Below are 19,698 nucleotides of genomic sequence, written 5' to 3'. Positions count from 1 at the left end.
GAAACAGCTCGATGTCCATCAGCAGGTGCCTGGATTACTGTGGTACATTGGTGCAATGAAATACTACTCAGCCATACAAAGGCGTGAACTATTGATACACAAAACTGCCTGGATAAATCTCAAAATCACTATCCTAAGGGAATGGAGCCAGGCACAAAAGAATACATTCTACACAATTCCAACCATGTGAAAATCCAGAAGAGGCGAAACGGATCTTGGTGATAGAGGTCAGATGGGGAGAAAGGAGGGGGTGAGAGGAAGAAGATGTGAGAGAACTTTCTGAAATGATAGGAAAGACATGTTCTATATCTTGATTTGGGCGATAGATACATAGACAATTGTCAAAACCCATTTAACTGTACACTTCAGGTTGCACGTCAGTTTTACCTAGTATGTGAATAATAAAAATAAGCATGGAATTTTTTTAGTCAGTTAGTTAAATCTTTATTTTGGAATCACTGCACACTTACAGAAAGTTGCAAGACCAGCACAAAGAATTCACATTTACCCTTCACCCAAATTCCCCAACAGTTAGCTTTTACTACAATGGGTTTATCGTCCTTTCTCTCTGTCTCCCTGTCTGTCTCTTGATATATATATAATCATACATACATTATGTATATATCATACATATCATTGTTTTCTGAGCCTTTCAAAAGTAAGTTGTAGATATCATAGCCCTTTTGCTCAAAATAGTTGTGTGTATTTCCTAAGAATAAGGTTATTTTCTTGTCCTTGTTATCAAAATTGGGATATTAACATTAATAATATTTTCTGATCTATATGCTTTCTTATTCAAATTTTGCCAATTGTTCAAAGAATATCCTTTATTAATTTTATATGTGGTCCAGAATTTGATCCAGGATCCCAGGTTGCATTTACTTGTCATGCCTTGTTAGTCATATTTAATTTGGAATTGTTCCTCAGCCTTTCTTTGTCTTTCATGTGCTTGGCATTTTTAAAGAGTGTGGGCCAGTTATTTTAATGTTTTTGGTCTGGTGGTGGTTCACGCCTATAATCCCAGCAATTTGGGAGGCCGAGGTGGGTGGATCCCGAGGTCAGGAGATCAAGATCATCCTGTCATCCTGGCTAACATGGTGAAACCCCGTCTCTACTAAAAAAAAAAAAAAAAAAAAAAAAAAAAGCCGCACATGGTGGCAGGCACCTTTAGTCCCAGCTACCCGGGAGGCTGAGGCAGGAGAATGGCGTGAACCCAGGAGGCGGAGCTTGCAGTGAGCCGAGATCGCGCCACTGCACTCCAGCCTGGGCCACAGAGCAAGACTGCGTCTCAAATAAATAAATAAATAAATAAATAAATAAATAAATAAATGTTCTTTAGTTTGGGTTTGTCTGATGTGTCCTCATGATTAAATGCAGATTATTGATTTTTGCAGGATTATCACAGAAGTAAAGTTGTGTCCTTGGTGCATCATCTCAGGAGGTACATGAAGTCTATTTGTCCTATTACTAGTTATACTAATTTGGATCACGAGTTAAGGTGTGGTCTACCACTGTAAAGTTACTATTTTTCCATTTCTATTTAATAAATATTTTGTGGGCAGCCTGGGCAACATAGTGAGACCCAGTCTCATATATACATATATGTGAGATACATATATGAGATATATATGATGTATATATCATATATATGTGTATGTCTCATATATACATATATATGATATATATGTGTATGTATATATTAGCCAGGCGTGGTAGCATGCACTTGTAGTCCCAGCTACTCTGGAGGCTGAGGTGGGAGGATCATTGGAGCCCACCATGAGTTTGAGGCTATAATGAGCCGTGATTGTGCCACATTGCATGCCAGCCTGGCCAACAGGAGTGACACCTTGTCTCTCTCTCTCAAAGAAAACAAAAAGTACTTTGTGGAGAGTTACCTTTAGACTATATACATATCCAGTTCTTTGTCAGAGTTTTCACCCACTAATTTCAGGATCTACTGATAATTCTTGCCTGAATCAATTATTACTATGATGCTGGTCAAATGTAATTTTCTAAACTCAGAATTTCCTCTTTATTAGTTTGAATTTTACTATACAGAAGAGCTTTTTCTTTTCCTCATGTATTTATTTATACTTACTATATTATATTTGTATGGACTCAGGGATTCTTATTTTATTCAATGGGTTGTAATTCATTCTTATCATTATTCATTTTGGTGCTCAAATTTTTCCAGGTTTGGCCAGTGGGAGCTCCTTCAAGCTGGCCCCTGTGTCTTTTTGACATTTCACCGTAATTCTTTGAGCATTTCAGGTTCATCACGTACTTGTCCTGGAAATCACCTATTTCTCCAAGGATCCCTGGTTTATTTTAGCAGAGAATGATCTGGGAGGTAGAATATCCATGACCATGTCTATATTAGCATCTCTATATAAAGCCATGCGCTTGTACGGTTACCTGCAATTTCAATTTAATACCTAAGGGTACATTCTTTTTTTTTTTTTTTTTTGAGAGTGCAGTGGCGCGATCTCGGCTCACTGCAAGCTCCGCCCCGCCGGGTTCATGCCATTCTCCTGCCTCAGCCTCCCGAGTAGCTGGGACTACAGGCGCCCGCCACCTCGCCCGGCTAATTTTCTTGTATTTTTAGTGAAGACGGGGTTTCATCGTGTTAGCCAGGATGGTCTCGATCTCCTGACCTAGTGATCCGCCCGTCTTGGCCTCCCAAAGTGCTGGGATTACAGGCTTGAGCCAACACGCCCGGCCCTAAGGGTACATTCTTGTCTTCTCCCTTCCAATACCTGTAACTCACTTCTCCAACAGTGAGAAACTTGGACCCCATGATTGTCATTATATTTACTCATGTACCAAAGCCTAGAAGTTTCAGAATAGCTAAACCATATCGCTGCAAAAAACAAACCTGCTAACTAGAGTTTGACATTTTTGCAGATCTTTTTTATCTTTTGTCTGGGCGTATGTAGTAAAATACTGTATTCAAAATGCCCTTGGGTCAAGCTTTTCCCTCCTTTTAGTGTGGTTTTTATTCATTTGAAATGTATTAGGTTTGTTTGTTTCTGATTGTATTACATTTTAGAGACTTCTCCCATCCTTTATTATTGTTCTTGTTTGAATGGGTAAAGCACTGATGTGGTTCTGAAAGTCAATACTATACAAAACATTTATACTCAGAAAAAATAGCTCTCTGCTCATATCGCTTCCACTCCATTCCCACCCTACCTTTGTAGGTGACTGATCTGATTAGTTTATCCTTCCGGTGTTTCTTTTTGCAAAAACAATCTTCTATAATATATATTTACATATATAAATTTATATATTCCCCCTTCCATAATATATAAAGGGTAATAATTTCTTATTTCTTACACACAAAGTAACATTCTAGAGTTATAGTTTTGCACTTTAATTTTTTAAACTTACCAATATATCCTGGAATCACTCTATCTCAGTTAGTAGAGATTGTCCTTAATTTTTGTAAGCTTACATTTTTATTGAAGAATAGCTTACATATCGAAATCACAATGCACAAGTCATAAGTATATGGCTTGATGATTTTTCACTTCGTGAAGAATGTTAACCACCACCATGTAACTGTAGCACCCTCATGCAACCAGGACCACCAAAGTCCTTTCTTGTCCCTTGCAGTCACTACCCACACTAAGGGACCCTGCTATCCTGACTTGTAACACCATTGATTAATGTCTGGTTTGAAAGCTGTATAAATGGGTTCATATAATATTTGCTCTTTGGTGTCTGACTCATTTTGCTCAGCATTATGTTTGTGACATTTAACCATGGCTATGTGTAATTGTAGCTTGCTCATTCATATTCTATAATTATACCACTATATATATATTTATTTTTTTGAGACAGTCTCATTTTGTCCTCCAGGCTGGAGTGCAGTGGCACGATCTCGACTCGCTGCAACCTCCGTCTCCCGGGTTCAAGTGATTCTTCTGCCTCAGCCTCCCGAGTAGCTGGGACTACAGGCACACACTACCATGCCCAGTTATTTTGTAATTTTAGTAGAGATGAGGTTTCACCATGTCAGCCAGGATGGTCTCTATCTCTTGACCTCATGATCCACCTGCCTCAGCCTCCCAAAGTGCTGGGATTATAGGCATGAGCCACCCTGCCTGGCCTTATACCACAATATTTTTGTTAACTATGTTTTTCTGGCCAGGGTCAGTGGCTCACACCTGTAATCCCAGCACTTTGGGAGGCCGAGGCAGGTAGATCACGAGGTCAGGAGATCAAGACCATCCTGGCCGACATGGTGAAACCCTGTCTCTACTAAAAATACAAAAATTAACTGGGCATGGTGGTGCGTGCCTGTAGTCCCAGCTACTTGGGAGGCTGAGGCAGGAGAATCACTTGAACCAGGGAGTCGGAGGTTGCAGTGAGCCGAGATGGCACCACCGCACTCCAGCCTGGCGACAGAACGAGACTCTGTCTCAAACAAAACAAAACAAAACAAAAAAAAACACAAAAAACAAAATAAAACAAAACAAAAATAACCCTATGTTTTTGATGGGTATTTGGGTATTTCCAGCCTTCTGGCTTTATAGTTAATGCTATGAAAATCCTAGTACCCAGAATGCCTAGGAATGTAATTGCTGGGTTATAGGGTCTGCATATGGTTAGCTTTGGTAGGCGTCATTAGATGCTTTCGCAAAGTGTTGATATACCAGTTTGAATACTTACCAGCCATGTAAAGCAGTTACAGTTGCTGCACATCCTCACCTACACCAAATTTTAAAAATCTCTCTTACTCATTATAGCCATGCTGAGGGTGTGTGTTGTACTGAGGTTTTAATCTGTATTTCCTGGATGAGCAAATAGCACTTTTTCCCAGGACCACCCACAAACTAGTCCCCTTGGCTCTGGCCTTGGAATCAGAAGACCTCACCCTGCCCACTCTGATTGGGTGAGTTATGTGGCACTGACCTGTCATCCCTTTCCTGCCAGGACAACAAAATAATTTAGATTGGGTAATTTATAAACAACAGAATTTTTTTGCTTGCAGTTCTGAAAGCTAGGAAGTCCAAGATCAAGGCCCCAGCAGATGTGGTGTCCGGTAAGGGTTTGCCCTCTGCTCCATAGATGGCGTCTTGTTGCTGTGTTCTCATGTGGCAGAAGAGGTCAGGGAGCTCACTTGAGCCTCTTTTATAAGGGCATAATCCCGTTCATAAGGGCAGAGCCTTCAGGACTTGATTACTTCCAAAAGGCCCCACCTCTTAATACTATCACATTGGGGATCAAGTTCCAACATGTGAATATTGGAGGGACACCAGCATTCAGACCGTAGCATGATCTAAGTTTTCTCATCTGTAAGTGGGAATAATAACCCTTGGCCTGCATTTGCAGTAGGCGCACACTGGTGTTGGAGTTGGTGGAGCTCCAGGACTTTCTTCCAGGCCTCTCTCCCTTCTTTAAGGGCACAGGTCTTTTTAGAAGACGGGGTTTGTTGCCCACATGCCAGTCTTCTCCCCTACTTCTACCCTGGATCTTTTTCCTTTGACAGCATCTCAAGGCTTCCTCTTCCAGATCACCTTCATCTTTTTTTCTATATCACTGAGGCAGGATCTAGGCCAGAAAGGACAATGGATGGACCCAGGAGGTGGCCATTTGCATTTGGCTTGCTCTATTGCTGCATGACCTGGGCTGGTTTCTAGAAGGAAATGGGGTATAGACATTGCCTGCAGCATCCCTGGGGCACTTTAGTGCTCTTGTGTGCTGTGCTGAGGAGGAGGTCATCCAAGCAGGTTAGCAGATGGGAAATAGACAAACCATCTTTGTGTACTTAGGATGCCAAATAGACATGCAAACAGCTGCCCCATGCCTGTGTGGCAATGAAGAAAGTACGGCATCCCCAAAGGAACTCTCAAATCCCTTTGGAGAGCCTGTGGGAGAAGTGTGCTCCCAACTTTCCATCCTTCAGTGCACTTGGACTGTTCTGAGCTGGGAATGACTGGAGTGTAGAGAAGCTCAGTCCCTTATTCATTACAAGAAGACGCTGAGCCATGGTGCTGTGCAAAGCGAGAGGCAAGGCTCTGCCTGAGTGTCCTCAGGATGACTCAGTTGTGGACCCTTTCTACAGATGCCCAGAGCCCATGGGGAAGCTAAGGCACAAGCATAAACAACTGTGGACCAAGTTCTGGAGGGGCACAGATGGTTTCTAACATGAAGGGCTGGTGAGTAATGTAGGTAAGAGTGAGGTGTCACAGGTCCAGGGACCAGCCCGCGTACAGATGTGGAGATGGGGACCTGGGGCACGTTCGTGGAGTGAATGAATGAAGGCAGGTGGGCTAGATCACCAAGGCTTGAAAATGACTGAAAGGCAAGGATTTTATCCAGTGCATAATGACCACTGGTGTTTATGAAAGGGGTTGGTTCAGGCGTGATAGAATCACAGCTGATCACAGATGCTCACCTTCGGAAGGTCCCCAGCTCACAGAGCTTCCCCCACCGGCTTCCACTATTTGAACTCCCTTCCTTATTGAACCGAAGACTTTTCCTGCTCCAAGAGATCCTCACAAAGTGAAAACTCTGGGTGCCAGCTCCATCCTTGATGGGATCAGCTGCTCAGTCCAAGACCCTTAGAGAGGTTTGTTTCCAGAGGCAGGGGCCAGGCTAGCATTGATGAGAGTGAACATTGGGATAGGTGGGAAGGGAATTCTTTTTTAACATCTGCTAATGACAGGCATTATATTAAGTATCCAACATTCAATATTTCATTTACTGTTGTAGCAACCCTATTAGGAAGGCATTCTCCCCATTTTACAGAAGAAGAAACTGAGGCTTGAGCAGACTAAATTATCCACATAGTAAGTGAGTCTGTTTGCAAGACCTGAGCCTTTTCTGCTGCCCCAAGCAGAGTGTATGCAAAGTGTCTCTAGAAAGCTGGGTGGGAGGGGAAGGGTCATCTAGGCCCAGTACCCGTTTGTCCCATGACAGACAGCTCTGAGACCTGGGCCTTCAAATGCCGTCACCCACAGAGCTGCTCTGGTGATCTCCCTGACCAGATGTTCCTGGCTAAAGCTACAGAATTGCAGTCTTTTCAAAGTACACCAGGAGATGTCAACAAAAAGAGTGAAATTGTGCTCAAATTAGACACAATTTTCTGGAATCCTCTGTTTTCCTCCCCCTAATAAGCAGAAGCGTGGCATCCATTCTGCAGCATTTATGCTTTTAAATAAAAGGCTCCCATAGAATCCCTTGAACTGCCTTTTGTGAAGCAATATTCTCATCACTATCGCCAGGTCACAGACACTGGATGCCATGTCATGCAAAGGGTCGATTTTTTCACCATTCATTCAACAAGCATTCAGTAAATACCTGCTATGGGACTTGCTCTGTGCTGGACACTGGGAACACAGATGCGGATGAAACCCATGTAGACCATGAGATCCCCAGTGGCTACAAAGACAAGCAGACATTGTAGAGGATTAGGACCTCTGCAATGTGAAAGAGCTGAAAGATGCTTGGGGTAACCCCTGATGGTCTCTGCAGGGGTGGAAGTGGGCTAAGTGATAGGAATGCCCGTGGATTCCCGTAGGGATTCAGACAGGCAAGTGGCCCTGGCCAGGGCCTCAAGGAACCTAGGTCTTCTAGGACCAAGGTGAGCATTGGTGGAGCGGAAGGGAACTCCAGGTGCCAAGAGTGGCTTGAGCAGGGGTCTGGACAAGGGACTGGCATGTGTGGGATGGTGAGGCTGCCATGCTGCGGGTAGGCGAGGGGGACAGGTGATCGGCTCTGGGCCTATGTTGCCTGGCCTATCGCAGCAGCCTCCACCCTGCTGGTCCTGCAGCAGTGCCCCTGCCTGGCACCTGGCCTTCGTCACCTTATTTAGTGTCACACATCCTTAGCTCAGCTGCCCGTGGTGTCCCACACAACCAGGCCTGTGTCTCACTTCCAGTCTATGCTCTTGCTGTCGCCTTTTCCCAGAATGCCCGCACCCCACTCCCCTTCTTCCCCTGGGAAGCTCTGTTTAAGGCTCAGCTTAGCCCTCCCCTCCCTCCTCACAAAGCCTTGGGGTTGAGTTCAGTGCCCTCCTCACCACTCAGACATCTCCCTGGGGACTCCTGAGGGGATGGCCATGGTGAGCTGGTTGGTTTGTTTGTCTTTTGGGGAGGGGCTGGGTCTTGGAGCCACAAGTGAGACACCCATGGAGGGGTAGTACAGTGGAGGGTGTGTGACCTCATCGCATCCTAAAGGAGAAAAATATCTTTGTTTCTTTTTTAGACGCAAGGTCTTGCTCTGTTGCCCAAGCTGAAGTGCAGTAGCTCGATCATGGCTCATTGCGGCCTTGAACTCCTGGACTCAAGCTATCTTCCCACCTCAGTTTCCCGAGTAGCCGAGACTTACAGGTGGTAGTCACTGCACCCGGCTCAAATAACTATCTTAACTGTGAGAAATGGCATAAGTTCACAACTTTGACTATGCATGCCATCAATGCCAGCAATGACTGTGCTGGCCATCCACCATGGCCAGCCGTGTGCTGCTTCTTGTTCTGCCACAGTGTAAAAGTCATACATTTTTCATCAAGAGAAAATAAAATCAGAGCACCATCAATTTCTCTAATCCAATTCCCCTCGAGCAGTATTTATACCTTGCCCCAGTGTCTAGGGGGTCCTAAGGGAACTTTAGGTTTTTCCCCTCAGTGTCTGAGACCACCTCCTCCTTGATGCCTCCCTGGGTGGCCCAACCCCACGTCTGCAACTTGCAGCATCAGCCCACTAGAGACCAAGGGCCCTTGGAGTGTCTCATGGGACCTTTGCAGGCTCCTGTCCTCCCCACACCTTTGAATCAGATCTGGCCTTGCTCACAGCTCCACCGCCACTCTTTCCCCTCACTATCCACGTGCTCCTTCTGTCTCACCCACAACCCTGACCCCAAGGCCAGCCGCATTGCTTCTCAAACCTCTGTCTCAGGTTTCCCAAATGGTGGCCCCACATTCATGCAGGTATGTTCCGTTTGGCCTACAATGTTTAGAGTGTTTTGAAAATCAGCATGAGTGAATTCACTTTGTGATCACCTTTCAAGCTGTATGCTTAACATTTATGCTTTTCTGCATGTATCCTTCCATTGAAAAAAATTTTTTTTTACATCAGCAGATTTCAGGTGAGGCGTGGTGGCTGACGCCTGTAATCCAAGCACTTTGGGAGGCAGCAGGTGGGAGGATTGCTTGAGCCCAGGATCTTGAGACCAACCTGGGCAACATGGCGAAACCCTATCTCTATCAAAAATACAAAAATTATCCAGTCGCATAATCCAGCCTGAAATAAATAAATAAATAAATAAATAAATATTTTAAAATAAGATACTTAAAAAAAAAAAAAACCCAGCAGATTCCACATTGAAATCCAGACTTCCACCCTATCTCGAACACCTGGAAGGCCAGTACTACTGAGCATTTATCCTAAATCACCTTTAGCTGGCGGCTGCCTGCTTCACAAAACACATACACTACCCCTTTTCCACAGTCTCCACCGTTGTCTGTTGTAACCTCCGGCCACTCCCCTCATTTGTGTACCTGTCCTGCCCTAGGACAGGCATTCAAGCCAGTTGTCTTTGGGTTCTCCTGATTTATTTCCTACTGCCTCCTGGAGGTTCCATGGGTATCTCAAACTCAACCCGACCATGACTGAAGCCACATCCTCCTCCACTGTCCCCAAAACCTCCTCCCCTCCAATATTCCCCGTCTCAGGAAATACATCACAATCTGCCCAGTCACCCAAGGAAACAACCTGGACATTTCTGGGACTCCTTGTCTACCCCTTGTCCCACCTACGATTTGTCATCAACCTGATGATTCTGCAAAGCTGCCTGCTGCTCTGCAACCCCACAGCACATGCAGAGCCAAGCCACCGTCACCCCCAGCTGGGACCACAGCAGCCTCATGACTGCTCTGCCTGCCCCAACTCCGGCCCCTCTAAGCTGCTGCACCCTCCGCAGCCAGAGAGGCCTTTGTAAAATGCAATGGGATTATGTTGCTTCCCTCTTAGACCCCTTCTATAGCTTCCACGGCTTCCCATTTTCACCCAAAATCCAAACTCCACAAAGCTCTAATATCAGGGCCTGCCTCCCTCCCTAGCCTCTTCCCACAGCGCATCCTTCTCCATAGCATACACATTAACCTTATTTCAGTTTATGCCATTCCCTTCAACACTTCACTCTACACTTCACTTTTTGAAACAGGACGTGTAAGTTTTATAGAGTAAACCATCCACATCTTACATGTATAGCTTGAATGATTTTTATATATGTAAACACTCGTGTAACCACTATCCATTTCAGTACCCCAGAGATCTTCTTTATGTGCCTTTCTGGCAGTACCCACCCATCATTAAATCAACTTTGGTACAGGTTAGTTTTGCCTGTTCTTGACCTTCATAGAAACGAAATTATATAGTATGTGGTCTTTTGTGCTTGGATTCTTTTGCTTAATATTAAGTCAGTGAAATTCACCCACATTATTGCATGTATTAATAATTCATTCATGGCCGGGCGCAGTGTCTCACGCCTGTAATCCCAGCACTTTGGGAGGCTGAGGTGGGTGGATCACAAGGTCAGGAGATCGAGACCATCCTGGCTGACGCAGTGAAACCCCGTCTCTACTAAAAATACAAAAAAATTAGCTGGGTGTGGCGGCGGGCGCCTGTAGTCCCAGCTACTCGGGAGGCTGAGGCAGGAGAATGGCGTAAACCCAGGAGGCAGAGCTTGCAGTGAGCGGAGATCGCGCCACTGCACTCCAGCCTGGGTGACAGAGTGAGACTCTGTCTCAAAAAAAAAAATTAATAATAATAATAATTCATTCATGCTCTTTGCTGTGGAGTCTTCCGTTGTATAGATACACCACTGTTTATGCATTCTACTGGTGATGGGCATTTGAGTAGTGTTACAGACTAAATTGTGTCCCCCCAAATTTTATGGAATAAAATCCTAACCCCTAATATGTCTGTATTTAGAGACAGGACCATTAAGGAAGTAATTAAATTTTGCAATTATGTAGACAGTTGGAAAAAAGGCCAGGTACGGTGGCTCACGCTTGTAATCACAGCACTTTGGGAGGCTGAGGCGGGTGGATCGCAAGGTCAAGAGATCAAGACCATCCTGGCCAATATGGTGAAACCCCATCTCTACTAAAAATACAAAAATTAGCTGGGCATGGTGGTACATGCCTGTGGTCCCACTGAGGCAGGAGAATCGCTTGAACCCGGGAGGTGGAGGTTGTGTGAGTCTAGATTGCACCACTGCACTCCAGCCTGGTGACAGAGCAAGACTCCATTAAAAAAAAAAAAAAAAAAAAAAGGAGGTAGTGAAGGTTAAATGAGGTCATAAGGGTGGGACCCTGATCTGATAGAACTGATGTCCTTATAAGAAGAGAAAGAGACACCAAGAGGACCGTTTGAGGACACAGTGAGAAAGCAGCTATCTGCAAGCCAGAGAGAGAGACCTCACCAGAAGCCAAGCCGGAACCCGGTCAGCACCTTGATCTTGGACTTCCAGCCTCTGGAACTATGAGAAATAAATGTCTGTTGTTTAGGCCACCCAGCCTGTGGCATTCTGTTAAGGCGGCCCAGGCTGACTGATGCAGGTAGTTTCTAATTGAGGGCTGTGACACAGCTGCTATAAATATTCTTCTACATGACTTTTGGTGAACATAAGCACTTCTTTCTATTGGCTCTGTCCCCAGGAGTGGGTCATAGAGGCATTGATAGAAGGACAGAGAGAAAGAGAAAGAGACAGGAATTATTCTTTTCTGAACCATTTGAGAAGTTTAAGCAGATACACTCTCCCAAACCTCATTGCAGCCAGTGAAGGTAGGATGCTCTCTTACTCCCGTCTAATCTTTAGACTCCATCCCAATTTCATTATTATCCCAATAATATCTGTTATATCAAAAGCGTCCTATCCATGATCCATGTTGATTTAATTGTCAAATATCTTTACTCTCCTTTGGTCCTAGACAGTTCCTTCATCTTTACTTTTATGACCTTGACACCTAGAAAAGTTACAGGCTGGTCATTTTGTAGAATGGCTCACAATTTGAGTAGCTCTGATGTTAATGTGTTTTGGGCAGGAATGTACAAACGTGATGTGGTGTTCTTTGCATTGCGTCCTGTCAGGTTATTTGTGGTCAATTTGCCCCATTACTGGAGATACTAACTTTTATTCTTTGGTTAAGATGGTGTCTATCAGGTTTCACCAGTGTTAAATTAATTAATGAGTATATTGTACTTACTAATTAACTTGTAATTAATTAATTAATATTTTATATAGAGTAAGTTTAAAATTATGTAAATATCCTGTTTCTCATCAAAATTTTACCCAATAGTTTTAGTAGCCATTAATGATTCTTGACTGAATCAAATATTTCTACAGTGCTTGCAAAATGTGATTTCCTAATTCCATTATCCCTTCTACATTTTTAAATTTGCATTCTACTCTAAGTAAGAGTTTCTCTTCTCACTATTTTTATTCATTTATTTACTTGTACTAATATTGACTCACAAATCATTATTTATTTTGATGCTCAACTTGTCCCTGATGTGGCCATTGAGAGCCTCTTCAAGTTGGCTCTCATGTCCTTTTTTCTTTAATTTTACATTTTTATTTTTTAAATTGTGGTAAAATACACATAAAATGTACCATCTTAACCGCTTTAGTGTACCATTCAATGGCATTAAGGACATTCTCATTGTTGTGCAACCACCACCACCATTCATCTCCAGGGCTCTTCATCTGACAAACTTGAAACTCTGTACCCATTAAACAATGACTCCTCCCCCCAGCCCCTGGCAACCACCATTCTACTTTTTTTTATTTTCAGAACTTCCTTCCTGTTGAAGACTGAATAGTATTCCACTGCATGGATATACCACATTTTGTTTATCCATTCATCTGTTGATGGGACGCTTGGGTTGCTTCCACATTTTGGCTCTATAATGCTGCTATAAACATGAGTGTACAGATATTTCTTCAAGTCCCTGCTTTCAATGCTTTTGGATGTATGCCCAGAAGTGGACTTGCTGGATCATATGGTAATTCTACTTTTAATTTTTTGAGGATCTGCCATACGATTTTCCATAGCAACTGCACTATTTTATATTCCTACCAACCCAGTGCCCAAGGCTTCCAATTTCTCACATCATCACCCATGCTTATTTTCTTTCTTTGATAGTAGCCATCCTAATGGGTGTGAGGTGGCATCTCATTATGGGTTTGCTTTACATTTCTCTAGTGATTAGCGATGTTGATCATTTTTCATGCTCTTATCAGTCATTTGTATATCTTCTTTGGAGAAATGTCTACGGAAGTCCTTTTTATTGGGCTGTTTCTTCTGCTGTTGGACATAGGAGTTCTTTATATATTCTGGATATTATCTTATGTGTTTTCGACATGTCCCCATCATTCTTTGAGCACTTTCTGTCTGAAACAACAAGATGTTTCAAGTGCTCTATTTCCCCTGCACCAGCCCTGGAATCAGTCATTTCTCCAAGGAGCCCTGATTCCTATCAGTGGCGAATGATTGAGAGGCAGATCTGGGCTGTAGATGTGCTCATTTCTTTTGGGGGCTTGTTACTCCCAGACCCTCTCAGTGGCCAGAGCCAAGGAATGTGTGTGTATACACATATATTTATATTTATTTCCAGATCTATATATTAAAAATTTTAAGTTCACATCAATACCTCTATTTCCAGGCCATCATCATAGGATTCACTCAAACTTCTCCCCTTTCCATATTTTCAACTTCCTTCTCCGACAACAAGAAACCTGGCTCCCACTCTCCCCATTATATTTATGTATTGCCCAATGCCCCTGCATGTAGCCAGCCTCCTGAATCCATGGGCTGCTGCCCTCACTTGGCCACCTTTCTGCGCCACACTAACCCCCCCTGCTGCTTTCACAAAGTGTTAGGGGAAGGGAAGGAGGTCCTACAGAATTTTAAGGGAATTATTCAATTATTCAGGAAGGAAGGAAGCAAGCAAGTACAGGGGTGGATCTTGAAGAAGTTTGCAGACAGCCTCAGCGTGTTTCCGCCCCATGTAATTGGGCTGAAAGCTTAGGGACGTGCCTTTTAACAGCCCCATCTACTCCAGTGTTTCTGGGAAGTTCCTGGGCCAGCCCCTGGCTGAGGGATGCCCACCAGACCATAATGAGCCGGTCTGCTCAGGCTCCACACTCCCAAGGATAGACTACAGCTGGAGCTGCTGGCAGCTGCTGGAGGCCACGATGTTGCCCTGGGCCCACCCAGCACTTGAACCTGACCAGAACCCTGAACCTGGCAGGGTCAGGCAGGAGACTGGGGCCTTGGGCCTCAGGGAGACCTGGCAAGGCCTATTCCAGGAGGTCAGGCTGGAAATTGGAAGAGACTCATAACTCATGCAGAAGCTCTTAGCTGAGTACAGCTTCCTTCCCCCAGTGCATTTAAGCTGCACTTGACAAATCCAAATGGCTTAGAGGTTTCCTTTTCATCCTGGCCCCTGGAATATGAAAGGTTTTGCTTACTACTGTGGCTTCCACCACCACAGAGACACCTGGAAGCGGGAGGAGTGTCTCTGTCCTAAAGAAGCCTTGGTTCAGGCCCCCATGGGCAGCCAGATCACCCCTGTACCCAGCCTACCTCCCGAGGGTTGGGGGTGTGGGCAAGAGAGCTCACTGAGGCATGCTATGTGCAGAACCTTCCAGAGAGTGTTTGGAAGAACCCACCCTCAGGGAGCTCAAAACCTGTCTAGGGTCACAAGCCCCACCAAGAGCAGGAGCAGCAGCCCCTACACCCGCAGATGCCCCTGTGGGGGGCTAGGAATGACAGAACAGCCACGCCGTGAGTGATGGAAACAGGAAAGATAAGGATGATGGGAAACCATGGTAGAAACCTTCCAGAAAGACAGGCCAGCCTTTCCAACATGATCTTGGATGCATTCAGGTTTTAGGGGCCTGAAACATATATAATTTGGGTAGCTTTTTTTTTTTTTTTTTTTTTTTTTTGTTGAGACAGAGTCTTGCTCTGTTGCCCAGCCTGGAGTGCAGTGGTGCAATCTCTACTCACTGCGGCCTCTGCTTCCCAGGTTCCAGCAACTCTCCTGACTCAGCCTCCCAGGTAGCTGGGATTACAGGTACGCACCGCCATGCCTGGCTAATTTTTTGTATTTTTAGTAGAGATGGGTTTTCACCATGTTGGCCAGGCTGGTCTCAAACTCCTGACCTCAGGTGATCCACCCATCTTGGCCTCCCAAAGTGCTAGGATTACAGGTGTGAGCCACTGCGCCCAGCCTGGATAGTTCTTTAAGACACACACACAGAAAAGGCTGGGCACAGCGGCTCATGCCTGTAGTCCCAGCACTTTGAGAGGCCGAGGTCAGGTGGATCCCCTGAGGTCAGGATTTCAAGACCAGCCTTAGCAACATGGTGTAACCCCATCCCTACAAAATACAAAAAATTTAGGTGGGCATGGTGGTGTGCACCTATAGTCTTAGCTACTTGAGAAACCGAGATGGGAAGATTGCTTGAGCCCAGCGAGATCAAGGCTGCAGTGAGCCGTGACCACTGCTCTCCGGCCTGAATGACAGAGCAAGACCCTGTCTCAAAAAAGAGAAAGAAAGACGGAAAGAAGGAAGAGAAAGAGAAAGAAAGAAAGGGAAGGGAAGGGAAGGGAAGGGAAGGGAAGAAGGAAGGAAGGAAGGAAGGAAGAAAGGAAGGGAGGAAGGGAGGAAGGGAGGAAGGGAGGGAGGGAGGGAGGGAGGGAGGGAGGGAGGGAGGAAGGGAAGGGAAGGAAGGGAAGGAAGGAAGGAAGGAAGGGAAGGGAAGGGAAGAAGGAAGGAAGGAAGGAAAGAAAGGAAGGAAGGAAAGGAAGGAAGGAAGGAAGGAAGGAAGAAAAAGAAAGAAAGAAAGAAAAAAGAAAGAAAGAAAGAGAAAGAAAGAAAGAAAGAAAGAAAGAAAGAAAGAAAGAAAGAAAGAAAGAAAGAAAGAAAAAGAAAATGAAGGAGACTGCTCAGCTGGACTGCCATCCCTTGACTCCCAGCTGTCCTGGCAAGGAGAGTAGCATCAAGCTTCATGACAGTAGCATCCAGCAGAAGTTCATCACATTATGGCATTTGACAGTTTACAAAGCATGTCCATAGATGTGGTCATCTCCAAGAGCAGGCAGGGAAGCTGAAACTTCTGTGTCCCTACCTCTTACACAGGTCCTGGCAGATAAGTTCACAATCCATCTTTGCTGAGTTAACAAAAGGGGCAAAGAGGCCACGGGAAGCAGCTTCTCCCTGCAGGGCTGGGCAGGGCCAGATGAAGACCTTTATTTTGGGGTCTTAAGCCTGGAAAAGGATCAAGTATCCCCCACTTACCATGTGCAAATCAAAATAAAGCTAGTCCTAAACCACAGAATAAGAGTCAGGAAGTCCTACAGTATTCTGGGGTTTCCCATTGAGTCTGCAATGATTTTTAAAAATGGATAATTTCTCCAAAACTTCACATTTGGGGCGTGCCCTGCTTTACTGGTGCCAAAGCATATATGTGGCCTGCTAAGTGACCCATCCAGCCCTGGCTTGGTGCCACCACCTCTTATGGACTTCAGTGTGGATTCCTGGGCACAAGGTCTCAGAGGTGCAGAAAGACCCTCACCCCAGGGGTGAGATTCAGCGGCCTGGATTTGAAAAGGCCCCCACCACTGACCAGCGTGTACACTTGGATCAGTCACTTAGTCTTTCCAAGACTCAGCATCCTTGTCTGAATGAATGGGCTCACACTCGCTACGTCGTAGAGGTGAGCATGAGGGAAAATGAACTCCGACATGCAAACGGCCTCGCATGGGATCTGGTGCACAGTGGGTGCTCAGGAAGCACCTATTACCTGCAAGAAGCAACACAGGGAGTTGGCAGGTCCTTAGCTTTCTGCACTGAGAGCAGAACCCCAGCAGCCATCCGAGACAAGTAGGTGCTGAGTAGACAGGAAGGGGCAGTGGCTAGACCTGGGAGTTGGGGTCTTTCCTACACCTGACTTAGCTGGGCAGTTCAGGCTTAGTTCTCAGCCTAAGATGGGCCCTCAGTCCTAGGACTTCCTTGTCCCTCCTCTCAACCACACTGAGCAGATTAGTCAGGAAGTGTGCACAATGTGCTCATTGTTATTAGAGTAAAACAAAAATAGCTTTGGCCCGGAGACTGTGTGCGCAGGGCTTGAGTGCAGTGGGCTACTTGCTGCTTTAGGGAGGCTTTTTTTTCAAGGGAAGCTCAGACTCAGGTGTGCTTGGGGTGGGCCCCCCAAAGGCAAGACCTCCCCAACCTGCCCCTCTCTTGCTCTCCAGACCTACACCCAGCACCGCCCCCGCCCCCAAATGCTTTCCATCCTCATGTCTCCTCCAGTCAACTATCTTTACCCACCCCTGTGCCTTCACTCACAACAGCCGGCTCTCTCTGTTGAAGAGTGACGCTGAGCTGCCAGAACCATTCTGTCCACACCTATGGAGAACAGGAAGTACCTGGACGTTTATGTGCTCCAATCGGGGGGAGGGAGGAAGTAAAACTGCCCCTGCCTGCTTGCCTCTGATTGGAGCACCTCTGAAGTGTCCCTACAGCTCCCTGGGGTATGAGACACGCAGCTCTTCACGTGGCTTGGCTTGATGCCACACCTGGCTTGGCTTCTTTCTCTTTGCTTGCGTCCCACGTCTTTGTTCCTTGACTGTTTTTTCCCACTTAGATTTCTTCCTAAGAAATCATTTTCACATGAATCTAGACTCAGTTTGCCTCAGTGGAACCTCAGCTAAGATAGTCTCCAACCTCAGGACTAGGCACGGCGGAGAGAGGCACCTGGAGAGACCTGTCATTTGACTGCTTCTGGGAGCGGTGTGTGTCGGGGGTGTACCTGCACCTGCCTAGACTCTGCCTTGTACAGCGGGGAGCCCGGAGGAGGACAGAAGAAGTCTGTATTACTCAGAGTCCTCCAGGGAAACAGAACCAACAGGATGAACAGAGAGATTTGTTATAAGGAATTGGCTTACAGGATTATGGGAACTGAGGAGTCCAGACCCAGAAAAGCCGATGGTGTGAGTTCCAGTGTGAGTCTGGGAGCAGGAGGAGACTGATGTCCCAGCTTGAAGACAGTCAGACAGAGAGCAAATTCTTTCTTACTCAGGCGTTTATTCTGTTTGAGCCTTCAACTGATTGGATGGAGCCCATCCACATGAAGGAGGGCCCTGTGCTTTATTCAGTCTACGGATTCAAGTGTTAATTCCATCCAGAAACAGGCATGGTGGCCTAGTCAAGTGGACACATAGCATGAACCACACCAGGGCTGCCCAGGCCTTTGCCTCTGCAGTGTGGTGTGGAGGCGCTGGCCGACCTTCCTTCTCTTCATCACATCCCCCACTGGCATAAGGGGCACTGAAACGCCTATGGGGGCCATGGCTGGAATGCAAGGACATTTCCTGTTTCCACAGATGGCTCCCTCCAGGGTCTGGGAGCCTCTGCCTTTGGCTTGAACAGGTCACACCCATTCCGCAGGCATGAAAACCAGAACATGGGCTGGGCGCAGTGTGGCAGGCGCAAGTCTCAGAGGCGGAGCTCTGTCTTTTGGCGGCCCGGCTCAAATCCTTGGCTTCCTTCCCAGAACCCCCACTTTGGGAGGAAAAGAAAAATAAATTGTGTTCTAGGTACTCAGCAACAAAGACAAAGTGGCTGAGCAGTGCTAATGAATAGCAAGAACAGGGAGTCAAGCAGGCAGGCGCACACTTCAGGTCGAGCTGGGTGCAGAGACAATAAACACAATCGCCCCGCGGGGAGAACGCACTGCCTCCGGAGCAGGCAAGGGGCATTGCAGGCTTCATCGTGAACCAGCAACTGGCCGAGAGGGAAGGGAGTGCGCAGGGGAGGACTGCCCATTAAAGACACCCTGATCCTAATACGAGGCCCCATGACCTTCTTAAACCTTCTCTAGCTTTTCCCAGAGAGGGCTTGGCTGGGATCGGGGTGGGATGTGGGTGAGATCACTAGATAAAATACAGGATGCCCAGTTAAAGTTGAACTTTTCACGGGACATACTTATATTAAAAAATTATTTGTTGTTTATCGGAAATTCAAATTTAACTGGGTGTCCTGTATTAATTAATGAATGGGTTTTTGTTTGTTTGTTTGTTTGTTTTGCTAACTCTACCAACCCTAGGTGGGGGGTAGAAATCCCACATGGGAAAACTGGTTGAAGAAACTCAGGTAGTTTATCCCAGCAGCTGGCAGACCCTGGGCACCTGCTTCCAATTCCAGAAGGGCTGTCCTGGGAGAGTTACACTAGAAGATGGAATGGTTGCATTTTGAAATAGCAGCTACCTGGTCTGTTTAAGAAGAGAGTGGTGTGGCAGAAGGAAGACACAGCTCGGGGCTGCAGATCTGGCTCTGCCATCTACTCCCCGGGGCCCCTGAGCTTGCATACCTGTGAATCACAGGTGTTCTCCATATACATGCCCTCTGGCCCTGCAGCCCTGCAGCCCACATCAGCCTGGTTTATATCCTTGCACGCATCACATTTCTCTAGCTGGTGAAATGTGATGGGAGTGGCAGATCAAGAGCTCAGCTACCTTTCCTCCTTCCTCCAGGCCCCAGGTTGCCCTGTATTTCTCGAACATGCAGAGGAGCGGCACTGGCTGGTGAGGATGCAGAGGCCAGTGTGTCCTGCTGGTTCTCCTGCATGGGAGGCATGGGATGTGGGAGCAGAGAGGGTGAGGCAGAGCCCTATGAT

At 46.0% G+C, this 19,698-nt stretch overlaps 2 long non-coding RNA genes across 3 annotated transcripts; one reads left to right on the top strand and one right to left on the bottom strand.

The window, feature by feature from the left end:
* Positions 1 to 5,647: 5,647 nt before the first annotated feature.
* Positions 5,648 to 17,475, bottom strand: LOC144330017 (uncharacterized). Of its 2 annotated transcripts, none has more exons than XR_013395825.1 (3): positions 17,370 to 17,475; positions 7,309 to 7,389; positions 5,648 to 6,603 (listed from the first exon to the last, which is right to left on the bottom strand). It is a non-coding gene; the product is annotated as an uncharacterized LOC144330017 (long non-coding RNA). The 2 variants fall into 2 exon arrangements; XR_013395824.1 differs by lacking the exon at positions 17,370 to 17,475 and adding an exon at positions 16,150 to 16,288.
* Positions 11,680 to 15,697, top strand: LOC144330019 (uncharacterized). Its single transcript, XR_013395827.1, has 3 exons — positions 11,680 to 11,795; positions 12,806 to 13,016; positions 13,677 to 15,697. It is a non-coding gene; the product is annotated as an uncharacterized LOC144330019 (long non-coding RNA).
* Positions 17,476 to 19,698: the final 2,223 nt, after the last annotated feature.

The sequence above is a fragment of the Macaca mulatta genome, chromosome 7 (assembly GCF_049350105.2).
Source record: "Macaca mulatta isolate MMU2019108-1 chromosome 7, T2T-MMU8v2.0, whole genome shotgun sequence".
Classification (NCBI taxonomy): Eukaryota; Metazoa; Chordata; class Mammalia; order Primates; family Cercopithecidae; genus Macaca; species Macaca mulatta.
The sequence above is the reverse complement of the archived record's forward strand: the minus strand, read 5'-3'. Positions and strand labels throughout refer to the sequence as shown.